Raw genomic sequence first — 23,524 nt, forward strand, 5'->3', positions numbered from 1 at the left:
TTGCCATAGTATACAAAGTAGTGGAATGTTAATTTTGTCATTTAAAGCATCTTAATTTTGTACAGTCACAAATTGTATAAAATGTAACTTCTAATTGACACATTTTACCTAAAGTATACTTGAAATGTGATATTTATAATAAACTTGGTTCGATATCCATGTAAAACTTATACGGTACCAATTTTGATGCACCAGATGCGCATTTCGACAAATAATGTCTCTTCAGTGATGCTCAACCGAAATGTTTGAAATCCGAAATAACTATGAAGTTTTAGAGCTATTATAGCCAAAAACAGCGTGCCAAAGAAAGTGCAGTCAAATTCGTCTAAGGAGCTATGCATGAGGGAGATAATCTTTAATTTTGAAATGAATTTCTAAATTCTATAACAGCAATTAAATATACATCCGTATTTTCAAGCTAGTAACGAAGTACTTAGTTACTGGGCTGTAGAGACCCTCGGGGACTAACAGTCCACCAGCAGAGGCCTCGACCCAGGGGTCATAATGTAAAACTTATACGGTACAATGTTGCTGCACCAGATGCGCATTTCGACAAATTATGTCTCTTCAGTGATGCTCAACCGAAATGTTTGAAATCCATCTATTTTGAAAACGTCATAAACATCTTTGTTTTTGTTTTAAAGGGACTGATTCACGATTTCCCCCAAAATTTTGTTTTTCACTTTTAATGATCAAAATCTATTGTCTAATGTGTTTAAAAGATTTCACATAAAAATTAAGGTTATACATCATCATATAAGCTCATTTTAGAGAGTTTATTATTTGTTTTGTAAACAAAGATTGCGGTATGTTATTGTTTACGAAATTTCAAAAGAAATCGATATCGATCTAAGTTTATTATATCTTTTACATTTATAGCATTCTTTAGGTACAATGTATTATCTAAGAGTTAAAATTTGGGACTATGCCAAATTAAGATGCTTTATATTATAAAATTAAAATTTTATTGGATTGTTTGTATGCATGAAAAGACTCGAGTCTTTGTTTACATAACACAAATTTAAGGCTAAAATATTACTTTTATTCTTGCGTTCAGAAGTTCCAATTTTTTTTACTCTCAACATTTAATCAGTTATATTTTTGATATTTAACATCAAAAATGAAAAATATTTTTTTCAAAAATCGTGAACCAGTCCCTTTAATTGCATCCTTCTAGAATTATAGGTTCAATCTTATATTCGATTGTTTATTCTTGCAATTTTCCTTTCTTTAGAAAATATACAAAATGTTCGTGAAAATTAAAGGAAATCTATCGCATAATAGTCCTATTGCACGCTCCGACGTCATGTCGTGTCAAAGGTCAATCGGGGATAGATTGAACATCCGGGCCTTCGCTCTGCAGTAAACATCAGTCAAACGAAAAAAAAAACTTGTTTGTAAAAACACGTCAATTTTAATCAAATTGGGTGCATACAAAGTTTAAACGATCAGAATTGGTAAGGTCTAAGTATACGGATAGCGATCGGAACAGAATTTGATTAAGTTACATTCAATATTATTTTATATCTTTCTTAATTGTGTGCCACCCTCACCAACATTGTCGTGATATCTTATTGCTCATCACACCGGGTCGTGTTTCACCGTAAATTTATATATACATGTATATATGTATAGATATCTTTTTAAATTCTGAATAGGACACTGTGTATCTTTAATTAAATTGGTAACCGTATTTCAGCATTGTTGTTCGCTAGACTTTTTTCTGTGGAGAAGGGGGGGGGGGTAAACCAACAAGGCCAGGAGTCCAGCTATGTGTTATATACTTTGGAGTGGTGACAAAAGTGAGGGTTTGTGTTTATTTTTTCCAATTTATATTTAATTGATATCCAACTTTTTTCCAAAATTTAATCTGGTGTCACTTTTGGTTCAATTTTGAGGAAATTTACAAATGGATGCAGAATTTTTTACATTTAGGCCTAATTTTTCACCTATCCATTTCAGAAAAGAGTTTATATTGATTTAGCATGAAACATTTCGGCTCAGCTTACTAAGGATATATAGTAGTGACGAGTTCTGAAATGTTATACTTGTGTTTTAAATGTCATTTCTTAGGATGGATGGTCTGAAAATTATTTCAATATTCTGACAGGAAAGTGTAAGGAATTCTGCAAGTCAATAAAAATTTCCTCAATTCAATAGTAGTCAGGAAATGACATCAAGAACAGTTTTTGAAAAAAGTTGGATTTCAATAAAATAATGAGTATATTGTGAAAAAAAAAATACTCATTTTGTCACCACTCTGTACTGTAGGCTACAGTATAGCTCTCTGATAAAAAGAAAAATGGAATGGGGGACCCTTTTATTATCAGAGAGTTCTTTACGGTAAGAATTTCAGATAGTCATCACTGATTCTTATCATTTGCTTGCAAAATAAATTGTTAGAACTCATGATAGTAAGAAATGCATACATTTTGACAGTTCTTACCTTTTCCATTCCTTTAATTTTTTATTGTTTGGTTTTGTGTGCAAGTTTGCAATTTTTATCAACACATTTAGAAGTAAATTCTTTCACAAATATGCCCGAGAGACACTGTGTCAGTGGATGTAATAATGGTGAAAATAAATTGAAAAAGAATGCTGGGGTTGAAGGACCAGTGACAAAAATATACCCTACATTCTGCATTTATGGATCTTTTAGAACCATTTGACTGCATAATGTCAGACAAAGGTTTTAGTACATTATTCCAAGATTTCACACTTCATGCCACCATGTTGACCCCTCCTGGCAGGTATGGGGGTAAGTTACATCAGTTATAAAATATGGTGGTCAAGGAGACATTCCTTTGATTTTCGTCCCCCCCCCACCCCCACTTACCAAAAATTAACAAAGGATCAGGCAATATACAACTTCACAAACTCTTAAGAAAAATTGTAGGAATCTAACTTCGATTTCTCTATTTCTACAGCTGTAGGCATATGCAGTTTACTTGCGGCAAAAGTGAGAGCTATAAGTTCTTATCGACAGTCCTCTGCTGCTCAGAAATGAACGCAACGAGAGCAATCATCCAGATTACAAGTCTGATCGCCAGAATCCATTTTGTTTAAAGATATATTATATACCAAAATTAATAAAAATGCCAATTAAAAAGATCCGCGGTGTACGACTTCAAGAATAACGCAGGCATCCATTGTTGTTTATGTTAACACGGCTATCCCCGATTGACCTTTGACATGCATAAATAATTAGCTATAACAACATGGCGATCTCGTATGTGCAATAGGACTATGCACTGGGTAAATAATTTAACAAAAACAGAGTTATTGTGCTTGGATTCAATATTTTAAAACATATAATTGATTATTCATATACATGTATAATTTAGACTTTTCAAATATTTTATGGTGAACAAGATTTTTTCAATAACTATTGAAAAAGACTCCAACAAAATTTATGATCCAGTCATGCATAATTCTTGTTAAATCATTGACTTTGCGAAATCTTGTGACGTCACAGGAGGGTGGAACTACGTTAAAAACAAGAATAAGCTCTCTATAATGAGCTTTCGTCATGATATATAACCTTGATTTGTTCTGGAACCTCTTAAACATATTAGACTGTTGATATTGATAATTTAAATTACCTTTAATGTCGACGACTTATTCGACAGTCTCGTTTAAGGTCAAAATTCCCAAATATTTCGGTCATGAGAACGGTCTAATTTACCAATGCAACCTGTCATTGGGGAAATGCTGTCTGACGTGTTTCATCCCGATTGAGGCATTTCATTTTGACTATGTATTGCTCCGTGTAACCGATCGAGTGTGGAACTGACGATAGGTGTGACTGGTCGACAGGGGATGCTTACTTCTCCTAGGCACCTGATCCCACATCTGGTGTATCCAGGGGTCCCAGTTTGCATAAACTCTTTATTGTGTATTGCTTGTGGAAGTTATGATATTGATCACTGTTCGTTATCTTCGCCTTTGTTGAGAAAGTAGAAATGTGTTCCAATATCATAAATGAGAGAGAGAGAGAGAGAGAGAGAGAGAGAGAGAGAGAGAGAGAGAGAGAGAGAGAGAGAGAGAGAGAGATAGAGATCATTATCTAATTTGGGCTGGATCATGTTTTATATGTTGCCTATTTAAACATCTTGATTGCTATAACTGGAATTTATTTGTTGCCTATTTAAACAAGTTGATATGTTGTAGGAAACGGGACAAAATATACTACATGTGTCATTTGATGGAAAACATGTTGCATGCTGATTAATATTTCATATATTTTGCAGCACGTGCTTGTTATCTAGTCAATGGAGCGAACAAGTGAAGAGGTTTCCCTGAATTAATGAATGCCCCATACCCTGAATATTCCAGTGAAACATTATACTAGTATTATCCTATTGTTTTCTATATATGATACTAATATTCTTTTTTATTAGCCAACCTCCAAATATTTGCATATTGATATGACAAACCATGACCCTTCTGTTGTTGGGATAGTGATTTCTAAAGTTGTGTCCCTATCACTTCTTATGTAAAAATTTGACCCCCTAATGTGGCAGCACCAACTTATCCCCACGAACCATGATGTGAATAAACTAGAATCTGCACTACCTAGGGATACTTGAATAACAATATGACTATTAGTAATCACGACACTACTATTATTAGCACGGATGTGCTTCCTACATATTCTCATGTAAAACGTTGATTTCCTATGGTGGTCTCATCCACCTTCCGGTGACCACAATTTGAACCAACCTGAATCTGCATTTTCTGGGGATGCTTGCATATCAATATGACTAATCATGCGGCTGTTGTTCTTGAAAAGAACATTTCTAAATAGTTTCCTATATACTAGTACGTAAAACTCATATTCCCAATTGTAGCCCTATTCTTCACCCGGGCCACGATTTGAACAAACTTAAATTTACTTCTTTCAGGTTAGCTGCAGAACTGTAGCTCTCTGAAAAAATATTTTGACATAACAGAGAGCTACAGATCCACCCCTTATAAAAACCTTCGATTTACGGCGCACAAAAAGCTGTCAAAACATTTTTTCAGAGAGCTACAGTTCTGTAGGTAATTTCAGAAAGCAGTGGTTCTGAAGAAAATCATTTAACCTAAGTAATCTATCAATTAATTTGTATCTAGCAATTGAATATTTCTTACAATTAAAGTAAAAGTGATTGCAATTGGCCCAGCGGTTCTTGAGAAGAAGTCGAAAATGTCTAATTTTACGGTCGCACCGACACTGGACAAAATGAGATAAGAAAAGCTCACTTCGGCTCAGGTGAGCTAAAAATAATCATATTTGGTAGGAGGCGTCCTCCTCGCCGGTGCTAGATCCGTGCCAAATGAAATAAAAGCAAGATACTGGTTTTTATTTCTGTCCTTTATTGATTTAGGGAAATTGTCTAAACTTAAATACTATATATTAGTTATTCGTAAAGCTACACGCCCAGTACAAGCTGGTTGATTAAATGTGATGACGGCCCTTGTTTCCCCCACATCTTTGCTGTCCCAGTCACAATCATGGTCTTGTCTTGCTGAGTCTTGATTTCTGTCATTAGGTGAAAGATAAAGATAACGAACAGTGATCAATCACATAACTCTTATAAAGGTGAAAATAACGAACAGTGATCAATCTCATAACTCCTATAAAGGTGAAGATAACGAACAGTGATCAATCTCATAACTCCTATAAAGGTGAAGATAACGAACAGTTATCAATCTCATAACTCTTATAAAGGTGAAGATAACGAACAGTGATCCATCTCATAACTCCTATGAGGGTGAAGATAACGAACAGTGTTCAATCTCATAACTCTTATAAAGTTGAAGATAACGAACAGTGATCCATCTCATCACTCCTATAAAGGTGAAGATAACGAACAGTGATCAATCTCATCACTCTTATAAAGGTGAAAATAACGAACAGTGATTAATCCCATAAGTTTTGTAAAGGTCAAGATAACGAACAGTGATCAATCTCATCACTCCTATAAAGGCGAAGATAACGAACAGTGATCAATTTCATAACTCTTATAAAAGTGAAGATAACGAACAATGATCAATCTCATAACTCCTATTAAAAATGAAGATAACGAACAGTGATCAATCTCATAACTCCTATAAGCAATACCAAATAGAGAGTTTGGGCAAACACCGACCCCTGGATATACCAGAGGTGGGATCAGGTGCCTAGGAGAAGTAAGCATACATGTACCCTGTCGAACGGTCACACCCGCCGTGAGCCCTATATCTTGTTCAGGTAATCGGAGTTATCTGTAGTCAAAATCAGTGTTCAAACAATTGGCATGAAATACGTCAGACAGCATTTGACCCAACAGATGCATTTGACAATGAAATATATGGTCGTGTTGTTGACGCCATTAAGTCTATTGCGGACATGGTGGTGTTGTTGACGCCATTACGTTATTGCGGACATAGTGGTGTTGTTGACGCCGTTAGGTTATTGTGTACATGGTGGTGTTGTTGACGCCGTTAGGTTTATTGTGTACATGGTGGTGTTGTTGACGCCGTTAGGTCTATTGCGTACATGGTCGTTTCCATTTCTATAGATACCACATTAGACATTCCAGATGTAAAGGATGGACCAGGAAATCGACACATTTCTTAATATCAGCATTCAAAATTTGGATAATCATCTTTTCATAGCAAGACTGATGTTGCCAAAAAAAGCAGTGTTACCGTCAATATTTACTACAGATATGTTGCTTTCTGGGAAATTATGGGTGTTGTTAAAATGCGGAACGGAAAATGTAATGTTAGTGGCAATTTTATATTTTATAAAATCAAAAGGAAAGAAAGGAAGCAGAAATTACAAAGAGAATGGGAAGACATACTAAAAACCACCGCTTCAAATACTTCATACTGATGCATAATATATTTTAAATTCATTATAACTTATGAAAATATTAAAGTCCAATGGTTATATGTTCATTAATTATTTTTGTGCTGGATTACTTTAAAGCAGATGAATTGGGTTTTAAAGTAATTAGATTTTCCTTGATTACAATGCTTGAAAATATTTGTATGTGAAAGGAAACAGTGAGATCGTACAAAGGGTAAATATAATGGGAAGTCATGACTATAGTTGTCGCTCGTTGTGTCTATTACATGCATGCGTCTATCAATACAAAAATTGTGGAAATTCGAAATTTTATGGGAAACGGTGTGGACCGAAAACTCTTGGTTAGCGAAAAGGAAGGGGTCCCTATTAACTTAAAGAAAAGATGCAATCATTTAAGAGAGTCAACAAGTTGCATGGGAACAGGGATGAAGGAGTCGATCAGATTACTTGGTTCAGTGACCCGTGACGTTAATTTTCTACAGGGGTGGGGGATACCACTAGGATTTTCTAAATTTGGAAACTTCCTTTCCTGTTTCGAATTTAATTTGGTACAAGAAATTGTATTTTTTAAACAGATGAAAATTATCATAGTTACGAATTTCAAAAATCTATTAATGAAAAGCATATTTGTATTGGCAAGTTCAAAGTTTTATATTTTCTCATTCACTGTTAACACCACATAGAGAACATATGAAACAAGCATTACAAAACGAATCATGGATACCCAATAACGTTTTACTTTTCTATATCAGGTTCCATGGATTCAATAAAGGAAGTTAACTCCTAAGATTTTTGCACAACTGCACAGGATGCTATAACTTTGTATTTACTAATACTGATACCACTGGTCAAAACATTTTATGCATCTATTACTTATAAAATTTAGAAATTCATTTCAAAATTAAGGATTATCTCCCTCATGCATAGCTCTTATCCTTGGACGAATTTGGCTCCACTTGTTTGGCACGCTGTTTTTGGCTATATTTAGCTCTAAAACTTCATAGTTATTTCGGATTTCAAACATTTCGAATGGGCATCACCGAAGAGACATTATTTGTCGAAATGCGCATCTGGTGCATCAAAATTGATACCGTATAAGTTTTACATTAATCCTATGCAGTTGGATTTTTGGTGTAATTTCATATTTTGAAAGAGTTTGGCAGGTATTGCATTTTGAGGCGGAAGGATAGTTATTGAAAAAGCTCTAAATCGGCAAGATTTTATAGTTCCGGTTTTATCCAATATATCCTGCAACTTCTATACGCATATACTTGTATTTCAGTTTTACAATTCATGATGCATGTATTAAGACTTGGAACTAATTCAAATATTGTAGTTCATTGATTTGATTGGCATATTTTTCCAAACAGAACACCGATTCTTCAAAACGTTTAAATTGATTTACCCCAAATTTTATATGAGAAATTAGTATTTTGGACAGTAATTCAAACCTTTGATCTTTAAACTTTTAAAACCAGTCTTTGTAATTTATGTGGAATGTTATAAATTGACAATACTCCTATTGAAAGGTGAACATAACGAATAGTGACCAATCTCATAACCCCTATAAGCAAAACAAAATTGAGAGTTGGGCAAACAGGGAATCCTGGATATACCAGAGATGGGATCAGGAGTCTAGGAGTAGTAGGCACACCTTGTAGACCGGTCACATCCGCCGTGAGTCTTATATCTTGATAATGTAAATGGGGTTATCTGTAGTCAAAAGTTTTGCTCTTATAAACTCAAACTCTCTATCATGAATTTTGCCGTATATCAAGTGCAAAAAGGTCATGTATTTAATTATTTCCAAACTACTAGTATCAAACTTATATCTGAATTGTTGGAAAGCATGGTTATGTATCTATTTTATGAAATGATTTATTTGTGTTGTTTATGCTGTGTTAATATCACCAAACAAATTAAGTTTAAACAAATACTTTCAGTGCAAAAAGATCAAGTTTAAAACGCTGTAGCTCATTAACAAATATAATGACCTCAGTTTTTCTTTTTCATTTCTTATTTTTCCTTCAATGCAGAAATCCAAAATACACTTCCCAAGAAATTGAAAATGCTAGAAAACTAAGGTGTGATCCTCTTTAAGAAATAAAATTTCATTTTTTGTAAATCCAGGAGGGTATGAAGTGTGACGTTGTATGTAAATCCAGGAGGGTATGAAGTGTGACGTTTTATGTAAATCCAGGAGGGTATGAAGTGTGACGTTTTATGTAAATCCAGGAGGTTATGAAGTGAGACTTTTTATGTAAATCCAGGAGGTTATGAAGTGAGACGTTTTATGTAAATCCAGGAGGGTATGAAGTGTGACGTTTTATGTAAATCCAGGAGGTTATGAAGTGAGACTTTTTATGTAAATCCAGGAGGGTATGAAGTGAGACGTTTTATGTAAATCCAGGAGGTTATGAATTGAGACGTTTTATGTAAATCCAGGAGGGTATAAAGTGAGGCATTTTATGTAAATCCAGAAGGGTATGAAGTGATACGTTTTATGTAAATCCAGAAGGTTATGAAGTGTGACTTTTTATGTAAATCCAGGAGGGTATGAAGTGAGACATTTTATGTAAATCCAGGAGGGTATGAAGTGAGACGTTTTTTGTAAATCCAGGAGGGTATGAAGTGAGACGTTTTATGTAAATCCAGGAGGGTATGAAGTGAGACGTTTTATGTAAATCCAGGAGGTTATGAAGTGAGACGTTTTATGTAAATCCAGGAGGGTATGAAGTGAGACATTTATGTAAATCCAGGGGGGTATGAAGTGAGGCATTTTATGTAAATCCAGGAGGGTATGAAGTGAGACGTTTTATGCCAGCATGAAGAGTTGTAGTTCACATCCTGATGTATTGTTCAAACATGACGTTTATTTCTTGTTCATGTATTTACAATCTACTTTCATTTCTGTCGGAATTTCGTCAGTTAGAATAGTCTTACTATACTTACACATTTAGAGTAGCACTTAATGCACCTCCTACACAGGAGAGCTAAGCCTCTAATCTACTTTCATTTCTGTCGGAATTTCGTCAGTTAGAATAGTCTTACTATACTTACACATTTAGAGTAGCACTTAATGCACCTCCTACACAGGAGAGCTAAGCCTCTTATTTCGAAACTAACATATTCTGTTGTTACTGTTGAGGAAAAAACTCAATTTACCTTTATGTCAAGTTGGGCTTTTTGACGACACAAATAAAGGGAGATCATATCTATTAATGACGGACTTAGAGCCTCCTTCTGTGGTGCGACTAAAAATAAACAGCAACAAAGGTATAGTAATTGAAATTTTTTCGTCATTTATTTATTATATATAAAAGTATACATATATTGTGGAAAGATATTGTCTAATTTTCAATGTACTGCTATTGAGTTAATTTGTAGTCAATGTCCAATTCTACAGCCAACAAATCAATTTTACATCAAACAGACCTAAAAGGAACAGAATGCATGCCAGACAAGCGCAGTCACGACATAGTGTCGCTGTTCCGCAAAAGAGGAAGGCACAAGCGACCCCGCCCGGAGCACTCAGGTCAAAGGTACCCCACCTGCCACCGTTCAGCTGACACTGACTACCGGTTTGTTTATTAGTTAACATATCGCATGTTACTAAACTCGTTAATATTTTAGCAGAATTAATTATGTGCATGCTAAAAATGACTTTAAATGTATTTTCAATAAAATATTTTGCCATATATTTTTAAACTCCAGAAACGGGCTGCGAGAATTATTCTTGACGCAGTGCCTGATTAGCCATCAAAACCCTTGTTTGAAAAATTAGGATGGTTAAATGTACTTGAATTAATTACTTTACATACGTGTAGTTTATTGTTTAAAAACTTTTTATGGTATGAGCCCCAAATATCTACAGGATTTGTTTGTTTTTCAAACCCATCACTCCTATTCCCTGCATTCCGAATTGAATTATAATCTTTCTTTACCAAATCATCGAACAATCTTATTCGAAAACGTTCATCAATACTCAAGCGTACATGTATGGAATAAACTACCATTAAACATAAAATTATCACCATTTCTATCTGGTTTTTTAAAGGTGAAATGTTGAAAAATTAATAATTAGACGTCGTTAATTTTAAATACACAATTTTATATATACATGTGTATATATAGTATGTATATCTTTTCATGCCCGCCCCTTTTCCCTCTTGTACTACATGTACGTCTTCCACACCATGGATATTGACCCCCATTGTTATACATTGTATATGATCACGGAACCTATCTTTTTATTCTTATCTTTGATTGTACGTATCGATATGAGTAGATTGTTTGTATTTCAGAAGGCCCCGGGGACGAATAGTACCATGCACTTATCGGGGTACCGTCTCTAGATAAAGCATTTATCATTATTATTGATATAGGTTTCGAGTTTGAAAATGACGAAATTCAAATTTTGCGAAATGTATATTTACTCTCGATATTTTACGCGCCATTATGTGTGACATCATAATTATGCGTACTTTCTACACATTCAATATAACTTAATCCATGTTTCAAGAGTATCTGTCATGTCTTCGCAAATAGTTTTAAGTTAAGAACTTATTAAGACTATTCTTTTTGGTCATGATAGAAAAGAATTTTTCTTTATATCATTTCTGAAAATGATCTTGAAAACAGATAATGTTTGGATGACCTGGGCGATCAACAAAACATCAGCCATGCTAATAGTGTGATATGAAATGTTCCTGTGACTTTTAAATTTGTGTCAAATGAAGAGTTAGATTGCTAGATGTGTCGCTTTGTGACCGAAATCTGAACACAAGATGGTGAATACACATTTTGTACTATATTTTTATAAAGTGTTAGCGATCGAGCATATATTTTCCTTTTTACCCTACAGTCTATGTATTTTACAAGATATCTTGTTTTAAATCCATGTCTCTGTATATTTTCTTGCATTTTTGCCTATTCCTCAATAAATAAACAAAAAGATACGTCAGAGAGAGAGAGAGAGAGAGAGAGAGAGAGAGAGAGACTTAATTTCGTTCTATCATCATGTCTGATCACGTGTTTCTAATGTGTTTTTGTCAATATTTACTGTTCCATACCATTTCTGGTTTTGAAACACCATGTTCAGAAAGCATGATCAAAGCCTCCCCTTGATTAATTAAAGAATCCGCCTGATAGATAAAAACCAACAAAAAAAACTGGCTGTAATAACAGTCCATGACTCACTGCAGTGAATAACCGACACAAGCAACGTTTACCAATTTATTCATATAACAGCAATGACACATTCGGGATATACTGAAATGGACAATATCGGCCGCATGTGAAAATTTTGTGGGGTAACTGGGGAGTCGCCCAATGAGCCAGTTTAACTTAACGTGTAAGGGGTACACTGGGGGCCCGAGTAAAACATTCCGTGCCCAGACCTGAACGGACGCCAGCTTTCTAAGGAGGTAAGCGAGACCCGCCCTTCTCACCCGGTCTCCTGCAGTGCTACCTGGTATGTACATTATCATGTTGGACATAAGCCCCTAACATGCATCAGACTGTAGCATCCCCTCACTGAAGTGAGGTGGATGTGGCCCCAACCGTCCTCGGTGGTGGACCCACTATTAGTTTACTTGTTTTAACTTGTACAACTTTTAGTACTGTAAATTGTCCCCTGCTTTAGAAGCAGGTGGGGGAAACAACCAGGTTTTGGAGCAGAAACAGTCATCACACACCATTACCGACTCCCCAGTTCGGCCACAGACAGTGGGAAAATGTCCCCCACAAAAAAACTTGTAGGAATAAAAACTGAGTGAAACTCAAAATACAATAAAGAGTTACATGGATAAGAATAAGTCATTAAACCACAGTACATAAACCTGGAGTTGCACAAAAATTACAGTAAACGCACAATTGACAAACAGCAGCAAGCACGAAATGTTACTTGTGCGGCGGGTAAGAAAAACTTGACGTTTGAAAAAAAAAATAAAATAAAAGATATTCCAAGGCCGCTTGAATATTGTTGAGAAATAATTGATTTCCCAGGACCGACATACAAATGAGTGCCATCTGTTTGGAACAACTCAATCTCAGTAGCCTTCATGACATGGTTGTGTCCAATGTACAGACCTCTAACCTGGTTAGCCATGAATTTTTATCATGTAACTATGGGCAAAATGCCAATATCTACTAGGTACTGAAAACGTGTCGTAGGAGTGCCATCCGCATGAAAAACGCAATATATAAGTAAGGTGGACTATAAATATGCCTTAATTGGTAGTGTTGGGCGGATAATTTGATAATTTGACAAACTAGGGGTTTGCCGGTTTGGTTGGTCTTGGACCAATATGTGAAAATACTAAAACTTGACCTAGCTGGTTTTGAGAAACTTGTGGAATCGACAATGACAAAAATTACTGACTGAGCAAACCGTAAAAAATAAGAAGACATGATTAAAAAAGGCGAGCGACATACTGATGTTAAAGCATGAAAGATTTTAACAAATAATTGGTACGATATAGGAAGTCTGATATATTGAGACGCCTATAGACCGCTTGACACCTTCTAGGAATGAGAGAAATTTGGTTGGTTGTTTATGTACATCAACCAGAATTCGCTGTGAATTTTGCCCCAAGACATAGCAGGGTTGGAGGCCTTACGGAGTCGGAATTGCTCGTCATACTTTTGCAAATTTTGTGAACGATTAGCTGCAAGCCTTATATCTCGCATGTACTTAAGCATTTCTTGGGCCGTTTGACTATGTTGAAGTACGATGCTCATGTAAATCATGAAGGCTGATGCCCACTTTTCTATGCTCAAAAAGGAGTTAAGTTGGCGCTTGACTACGCATAGCTTGCCATTGACAAGTTGTAAATCCCCGTGGGACTCAAATTGCTCCAATTCCGGAGCTGATTTGAGTAGGACAGACAGATCAATAATTCCCCTCCCATATTTTGTGCTTGAGTTTAAGCGGGACATGACTGCCGATATCATCGCATGTAGATGTAATTTGACAAGGTAAAGCCAAGGGTAAATAGGCCGCTTGGTCCAACAAAACATTGCAAGACTCACCCGGGTTATCCGGTGTATTATCGGGTGGGAATCGAGGGACCTCCTCAGGGGGGATCTGGCTGCCCCTCTGCAGGGGATAGTCGATCCGTCCAAGGTGTGGCCGTGTGATTTGGACTTCGTTCCCGGAGTTGATGTGTTGTACGACGATTACGTCTCATCCCGACCCCCCCCCCCCTCCCCTGGTCGGGGATCTCGGGTTCGCTGCTCGTTTTTTAGGTGGCATTCCTAATGCAGGAAAAATTGTCAAGAAGCTATGTGTAGGGAATAAAAAACTCGGCCACGTGCTTGGTTTCCGCCTCAAATACAAGAACCCTCCGTGGCCGAGTGGTTAGAGCATCGCGCTCAAAATCACACGGCCTCTCATCTCTGTCGGCGCGGGTTCGAATCCTGCTCGCGCCGGTAAGTGAGAAAGTTTCCCAGTTTACTTTCGGAAGGCCGGTGGTCTCTCCCCAGGGGCATTGTATCTGGGTTTTCTCTTCCACCAACAAAAACTGGGCGCCACCATATAACTGAAAAATTGTTGAGTGTGGCGGAAAACATGAAAAATCAACCAATGAAATACAAGAACCACGTTGCTGCTTCGGTTGAAAAAACACTCAAAGTCAATAAAAGCGTGCATTCGATGTCGCCGGCACTTTATTAGAAAATAAGCTATATCAAATCATATATTTTGTGTGCTATACATTCATGGACCCATAGCCTCCCTAGGCATGGTATACTTTTTATTTCCCCTTTACTTATAAACTTGGTAGGAAGCGTAGATACCCTAATTTTGTAACATACGTGACTGTCCCCGACTCAATTTTTAAAATTGAACAAGCAAATATAAAAATCTGAGAGCGTGTTTTTTAATTTTCTTTGCGTTAATATCATTTGTATTTCCTAAATTTTTATTCAATAAAAGTTTAACACCTTTTCCGTATGATTTTAAGCAGTGGTGTATATATTACTCCATGTCGTCAGATTATAATATGTGATCATAGGGTCAATTAAACACCCAATATATGGACAAAGATTTCGTATTATCTTTATGTTTTTGATCAATTTTGGCGCTAAAATATTCAAAAACTGTGGGAAAATATTCATCAAGCGATATTTGGATGTGGCATTGAGAAGAAGTCATCATTATTCTCAAAATTTTGCATTCTGATTTTAGAAATGTAACATACGATATAATAAACTTTTTATGAAAATGTATTTGCAGAGCAAATATTACCCCTTTTATGAAAATCAAGATGTAACATTCGTGATGTAACATTCGTTACCGAGAAATTAATTAAAGGGAATGATAGAACAATTTCCCGCGTGTTTTTGCTCTCTGTCTGCATGATGTGGTATACGACATGAACGTCTACTATGAACATTTGAGTTTGAAAGTCAATACGTGTTAAACTTTGAGAATTAGGATTAATTTTCTCTTACGGTAAGTACTGTTACAACTGCAATGTTTGATATACAATATTGATTAAGCAGATGGAATGTTTTGGTCTGAATTTGTTCTTCTTATATCAAAGAATGTATATCGTATTCCAAATATCTCGAAATTCCTCTGGTGTAAGAATTACATTGAGTAGAATGCTGGTAACATACGTTACTCAAAGTAACGTATGCTACTTTATGAAATGCTTGATTAGACATCAAATATTGAACTACATATTGACAAAATATCGTCTTTAATGATATGTTTGTTGAATATCAACTATGTTATGAAGAAACAAATGTGTTATTGTTCCCGTATTCACTAGCATATACAGATATCCTCTGCAAGAAATACAGGCCATGTTTTTCTCTGCCACTGTCTTATTTATGATACATGTAACTATGGAACTCTACATTTATCAATTTGCTAGAATTCAGCATCTTTTCATAATATATCTTGGAAATGAAGGGACTAATCTCTAATGATTGTTCTATGCAATCTTATAGAGAAATCATTCAAAAATATTTTATCTGAGTGTAACGTATGTTACCAGAAATTCCATTACGTAATATTATTCTACTTGTTTTTAATTTTTTATTTACTTTTTTCAGAAATGGCGCTTGTGAGAGCAGAAGTACAGAATAACTACCATGAAAAAAAAAATGTATTAAAACATAAGAACAACCATGAAAAAATGTTTTAGAAATAATATTATATGCTCCCCTTGTGGCAGTACTGAAAAGGTAGAATGTCTGTATAGACAGTGAAAATAAATAAAAGGTTTTACTACAGGTCAAAGGCTATCATAATGATACATGTAAGTTTTGTCTTTCAAAATACTTATAAGCAACTGGTTATTTGAGTAATTTTGTATGACCTTTGACCTTGTGACTTGGAATCCAATGGGGGTCATCTATTCATAAGGGGTACCAGTGTTTCAAGTTTGATGTCTATCAAGGAAAGATTTCTCAACGGACAATAGCGTATGTCCAGAGTAGTTTAACCGTTGTCCTTTTGACCTCAAAATTAATAGGGGACATCTATGTCTTAAGGTTCACGTTAAATATTCATTCATAACACCGCGTGGTGGATTATACTGACAGTTTCTATGGAAAGGTATTCCAAAATAAGCAACAAAAAACATAAGATTCGGTATACATTTAATCAAAATGTTGGGAAATTAAACATTTTCTTTATATTATTATTGTAAAGAGATTGTTAGAAATGGGTAAATATGATTTTTTCCATTTTTTGAATAAAAATGATGTGTTTATAGTAATGAAAGGAAAAATAAGAAACATACGTTACTTTCATTGTTTATTATAACAAAGAGCAATCCAGGTTTTAAAATATGTGTCTGTTATTTCTATAAAAATCATGATCATTTATATAGCGAAACATCAATCTTTCACTTTTGTTTTAATCGCATATTTATTGCAAATTAACAAATTCAGAAGAAAAGACACATTTGGTAAATTTTTTTGCTTGTCTACGTTATATTTCTATTAAAATTGGTATTTCCATTGAATTAAGTGATGTCGTTATGATTTTACAACATCAATCGTAAAGAATAACTGGTGGTGACATCGTTTTGGCATAATATTTTCATGGATGTACTGTTGTGTAAGTGTTGAAACATACGTTACATAATAATAACGCTACTTCATTTACATACAAAAAAGCTATCGTTCTATATCTATTGCTAGTCTTTGTTTTCATGTTTCATACATATTGAACTGTTCGAGAATATTTGTTAATCAATTTTATTTTCTGCCATTTCAAAGATATTGAAAGTGATATCTAGTCGTTTATTTTGCGCTCTTAAAATCTTATTGCTGACTTTTACAGCAGATAATTTCTTGTTGTGTTGATTAAATATTTTCTTTGAAAACCTGTATTTATTGTCTTTCGCAAATTAGAAAAATATATGCTCAATCAATTCCAATACAAGTTATGGAATAATACATAGAAAATTAATGTTTATCTTACATATTATTATGTCAAAGACTCAGTAACGAAGGTTACATGTTAGAAAAATTTCGAAAAATATACCATACTTTGACCTTCTGTAAAAAAAAAATCTGTCATACTTAACTTGAAACAATTTATGGTGAGTTTTCAACAGATATTTACCATTGATAAACGCATGTTACCATATATATTTTGAATGGTCGATAAACTATGATTTTGAAACCCTCAATTGCACGCTTTTATTGACTTTGGGTGAAAAGTGTAATGAATGGGTTCGATCACAGGGAGTACCGAGTGTGACGTAGTGCATACAAATTAACTTGTACCATCTAGCCGCTAAAGTCACGTAGACCCGACCTACAGGGTGTATCAAAATTGATACGGACTATTTGATATAAACTCAAATAATCTCTATTGTTACCAATCATTGATAATTATTGGTTTGGTAATTATAAATACAATGACACGGTTACCCACCCATGAATCTTAACTTGGGCTGTTTCATGTGATTTGATATGGGCAAAAATCTTTTGTGCGATGGGTCAAACATGTACTAACACTTTTTTCACAATCAATTGATTAAAAAAGGTCGCATGTGAGGTCATTCTACCGCGTGACTCCCTAACTAATTAACGAGATTTTGCGCTATCGTGGCTGATATTTAAATCCGTATTGCGACTAATTATCGCATTATTACTATAACCGATCTTGGGTGTTAAGATAATCCACAAGATGGTTAAGGTCGTAGATTCGTCTATTAATAGTGGGAAACAATGAAAACAACTCTATAACAACAATAAAAACATATAAGGACAAATTCAATGCAAAGACAAAAGACATTCTCGAACATATGACAAATGCAACGATACAAATATATCTATTGGTCATCATTTATCGTCAAAGGAAATAACTCTCTGAACCATCAATTATAAGTAATTGATATTACAAAAAAAAATGAATATAACGTACTGCGGTAAATTGCATTTGTACATACCAGTTTATGGAACTAGGGTACAGCTTCCGGAAACTTTTTTATGATGACCTATTGAATGATTTACAAAATACTAAATTATGTACACATATAACTCTGCGCATTTAAATTACTAAAACCTCATTATTTACTTAAAGAATAGAAATTATGTTTTTCCACAATTCTACTTTCAATAAATCTTTCACTCATGAATTGCACACAAGTTTTACGAATAAAGAAAAGTAATTACTTATTTAAATTCCTTATTTGCATTTAATCACATAGTAAAACTATTAGCTACTTACAGTTGTTGGTGTTAGCAAATCCTCTATAAATCAAATATACTTTGTACTTTTAAGAACTCTATAATGGCAACACCCTTTAAAATATTTTTCAAACTCGATTTCCTGAACTATTTCATAAAAAAGAACTCAGGAATTCCCGCCAGGACTTCCTATTGGCTAGAACAAAATACTAAGACCAATCAGATGACAAAACAAGTATGACAACTACGAGATACATGAACTAATCCAAATTATGTATTAACTGGACCCTTACGGATTAAATCATTACATTTAAAAGGGGGTGTTTAGGTTTCTTTAGCACGCAACACAAAGTTAGTAAGTAGCGCAGCGCAATATGTATTGAAGTGAATGAATGTGAATGGTAATATAAAACTAAACTAAGTACAACTATCACATTACGACAAACAAACTATCAGAAGTGATTACTATATACACAAGAAAGACATATTGGATATGAAAGTGTATGCTTTGAAAACATGTGGAACAAGACAATCCTTAATTTGGGTATATGGCTTATTATTCCTGTACCATAGTTTACAATTTGACGACTGTACATATGACAAATGTTTGATATCTCGAAGGATAATACGAGGAACGCCAGCCATTCTGATAGAGCCTATACTCCACAGAGTGACACCTTATACAGGGCGACGTGTCAGCCAGTATTGCATCGCTATTGTTTATTTTCCCTAGATGAAATCTCGCACAAGCGCGAGAATGATCATTAAAGAATATTGCATAGAAATAGGACTATTTTAATGTGTTTGAATTGTTGCGCACATGAATTAAATGAACGATATCTTTAATTCAAATGAATTTCAAAGGATTTTTATATATATATATAATTGCGTGTATTAGTTATGTTATACTTATTGATATCATATACAGTAAATAAAACTTAATTATTAGGAAGTTAATTGAAAGTCCAAATTAAATGTTCCTTATGTTAGATAAATGATTAGATAATTTTACGAATGCGTAATCCGTAATGCCGAACAGTTGACCAAAACAAAATGAACAGTCGCTCATGATTTCAAAATCTGAAAATCAGTTTTGCGAATGTGTTTATAATGGTAGTTTTTGTCCACTGAGACAATTTAAGGGCAAAATTATGAATCCACGTCGTTTCTTCTTGTCAAACGCAATGATCGAAAACATAATGCACTATGTGAATGACGAACAGAAAACTGCAATATTGATAAACAGTGCCCTGATTTCTTGGACACTGTCAGGTAGTGTACAATATAATTTTGGTAAAATGTTTTAACTTTTAAGTCATAAGGCGCAAAATTCCCAGAACAGTTCCGGACCATTCGATATCTGACATATTGGACAGTTTTCGACTTACTATACTTACTTTCAAGATCTGTGTCATCACAAACCATGTTCAATAAAAAAAAAATAACTTTTTGTGTTTATCCCTGTGTTTGTAATATCAGTAACTGTTAAGAAATGATTACACAACTTTTATAATTAAGGGGGAAATAAGAACATCGAAGATATTAGGTGAATATGGTATTTAAAGAATTATCCTTATCAGACCCCTGAATATACCAGAGGTGGGATCAGGTGCCTAGGAGAAGTAAGCATTCCCTGTTGACCGGTCACACCTGCTGTGAGTCCTATATCCTGATCAGGTAAACGGAGTTATCCGTACTCAATCAGTATGTAAAGAACGTCAGACAGCATTTAACGTAATGATAGGTTCCTTTAGCATGTGGGTTTCTTTGAATTATCGGACATATCATCTTGATCTGGACCTTAAAGAATTTAAAGTTCGGAAACAAAGGTTTCAAAGAGACACAACATATTTGCTAGGAAGTTTCATCCTTTGACATTAAACTGAATTCGTTATATTGAAAGACACTGCTTCTAAGGATTGTACTTAGTGCTGGAATGAGTCAAAACCAAGTAAGAAGCTCAACAACTCTTCATCTAAAACGCACTCGTTGACTGGGGCCCATATTATGCAGTTCAATTCATTAATATCCCCAGATCAAAAGTCACTGCTTGCTCCGTCATGTTATCGAACTCGTAAAGCAGACGATACATACTGGAAACTCGTGTAAACTGTCTATATCAGTCAGTGGTCGACGTCATCAAGCTCATTATTCTGCCACGTCATCACTAAGCCTATGTGTATTGTTTCTTTAAATTAATTTGTATTTTATTCATATGTATGGTTGCGTTTATTTTTGATAGCAATGAAAAACAAAAATCAAACGAATGCATTTCGTTTAAATAATGCTTGTGTGGAAATTCCCGTTCTATAAATAGCACTAAAATTAGAACTGGGGAGACGCATACCAGAGAAAGGTAGTCGCGCGTGCTTAGTGTAGATGAACTCCGAACTAAAGTTGTTTTGACTAAGAAATCAAACGAATTTTTCATCCAATCAGCATCGTTGTTAAGTCATCACTTTAAACGTTATCAAATGAAATATTTTATCATTGAATCTGCATCTTTTTTGACAACAAATTTTACAGCAATGCTGAGAAGATATTCATTTGGTGCTGAAGAGATATAGTACCCAAATAATACTCCGCCATGGTAGACAATGTTGAAATGGAGCCGAGTTGCATTCCACTATTCCTACGACACAACCAGTGTTCAACGTCTCCTCCAACTCAATGCAACATAAATACAGTCACCTCTTGTTCAGCTTTTAACCATTGCACCTTTAATTTGGTATACAATCCAATTTAATTCTGCACTGTACCTGACCTGAACGCACACCCATGCCATTTTTGTTGTTGTTTTCATTGTTATAAATGTATTCCTACGTGCCCTTTCAAAAACGTTAATTCAAGCTTTTTGATGGGAGAAACTATTTGTTTTTCTGTTTTGAAAACATAGTTAAATGATAAGAAATAAAACTTATAATTCTACGCGCAATGATGAAGTTTTTCGTCTAATTTTTCGTTTGATGCATGCATCAAACAAAGAATTATAAGTTTCATTTCTTATTTCACCAACCTATGGTGCTTGAATTCAATTCTAATGCTAAAATAATAATTTTCTCAAAGAATATCACTTATATATGTTCCTAATAAATGGTTATGCAATTAAGGAAGTTCTCTCTGGGTTTGTTTTTTTTTCCAGAAGTACCAAACCTTTTTGATAAACCATTTTATCTGATACATCTTTATCCGAAAGACATTTAAACCCCATTTTCCCATTGAATTCTTTTTAATGAATTAAATTCGCTGTACAGTAGTGTATACGTAGGCATTTTTTTTTTTAAAACAATGATATAGGTTACACTTTTTAATCAAAATGATGCTTCGATAATGATACATTGAACGTTAGGAGCGAGATTCGCTCATGACTGACTAGAGGGGATCGGGAAGATCGCAGATCAATTTAGGTGCAAATCTACATAGTTTTATTATTTTCATAAAAAAAATTGTCTTGTATATTTAAAAACTTACAAATTCATTCAGCACTACATCAGCAACTCTACTTCGGGTATTTCATCGCTAAAGTTCTTCCATTCTCCCTTCTCGTCTGACACTATGTATAGTACACATACTGTGTCACCATGTGCGTGGTTGTGCCTGCTTGTCTGTAATTTTCCTTGTCTGCCACTCACTTGTGAGAGTATCGGATTCAGCCTGATCTATAACTGCCGGTTTACTTCTAACGAATCGCCCATGTATGTTTCTAGACTGCTTTAGAATAGACTAAATGCGACATCGCACGGTGCGCGTATCTTCGAGTTCGAGTTTGTTTACAATCGTAACGTCATCATGAATGTCGTAAAATAGGGGGGAAAGTAAAAAAAAAATAATTGTCATGTTTTTATTAATTTTTGTTAGTTTATTAACATTACTTACAAACAAAACCATATATTAATGTTCTATTTTGTGCATAATAGATGTGAAGAAGTCATTTTAAGGTGCTCTTTGTTGTGCGTTCACAAAATGGTGATTAGAAATCATGGAGACATATTTTGTCATATCCCAGAAGGCAATCTTAATACAATTTCCGTTATCCAAGAGTTACGGAAAAGAAGACACTGATCAGACGAAAGTATCAAGCATATGGATCAATAAGAGGATGACAACAGTTGGAAAAACATTTATTATTTATCAAGAGATTGATCACTCTGCGTTATCTTCATCTTTCATCTGTGCACATAAAGACATGTTTTAAAGTCAAACGTTATCAATCTCGATCGACGCTTTACTCAGCAAGAGAATGAGGTGGCTGATCATCCTAGAAGTATGCTATCCTCATTCACAAACCAGAAGAAGTCGAAGGAGGAATCTTGGACTTAAGTAGGAATGATGCATCGTTATAATGGCTGACTTCTTTTTAAAGATGAATGAAAATATAAATGAAAAGCGAAGATAACGAACAGTCATCAATCCTGTAAATCCCATAGGGTATATAGAATTAAGAGTATGGTAAACACGGACCTCCTGGACACACCAGATGTGGGATTAGATGTCTCTGAAGATTAAGCATCCCCTGTTGACCAGTCACACACACCGCGACACCCCCCCCCTCCTGATCAGGCAAATGGAACAATCCACGGTAAAAATCTCAACGATATTTTGATATTGTATGGTATTTGTAAATATGTAGTTTGCCAATACAACCCGTCATTGAGTAAAATGCTGTCTGATGTGTTTCATAACAATTGTTAGGCCGTTCTTTACTGATTTTGACTACAGATGATTTCCTTTACGCGATCTAGATATATAGGGTTCACAGCGAGTGTTACCGATTGACAGGGAATACTTACTCCTCCTAGTCACCCCACTCTGTTACACTGATCACTGTTCGTTATCTTCAGGGTTCCGTGTTCGCCCAACTCTTAATTCTGTAGTCCTGATAGGAGTTATTAGATTGATCAATGTTCGTTATCTTCAGCTGTTCCTCTTTTCTTTAACATCGGATTATCTAGCTGGGTGATTTAAAAGGTTAAAGCGCTAACTGAGAGGTTACGCAGTGTGTGCACGGGGTACATGTAGTTCCGATAC

This window comes from Ostrea edulis, chromosome 1 (genome assembly GCF_947568905.1).
Source record: "Ostrea edulis chromosome 1, xbOstEdul1.1, whole genome shotgun sequence".
NCBI classification, from domain to species: Eukaryota; Metazoa; Mollusca; class Bivalvia; order Ostreida; family Ostreidae; genus Ostrea; species Ostrea edulis.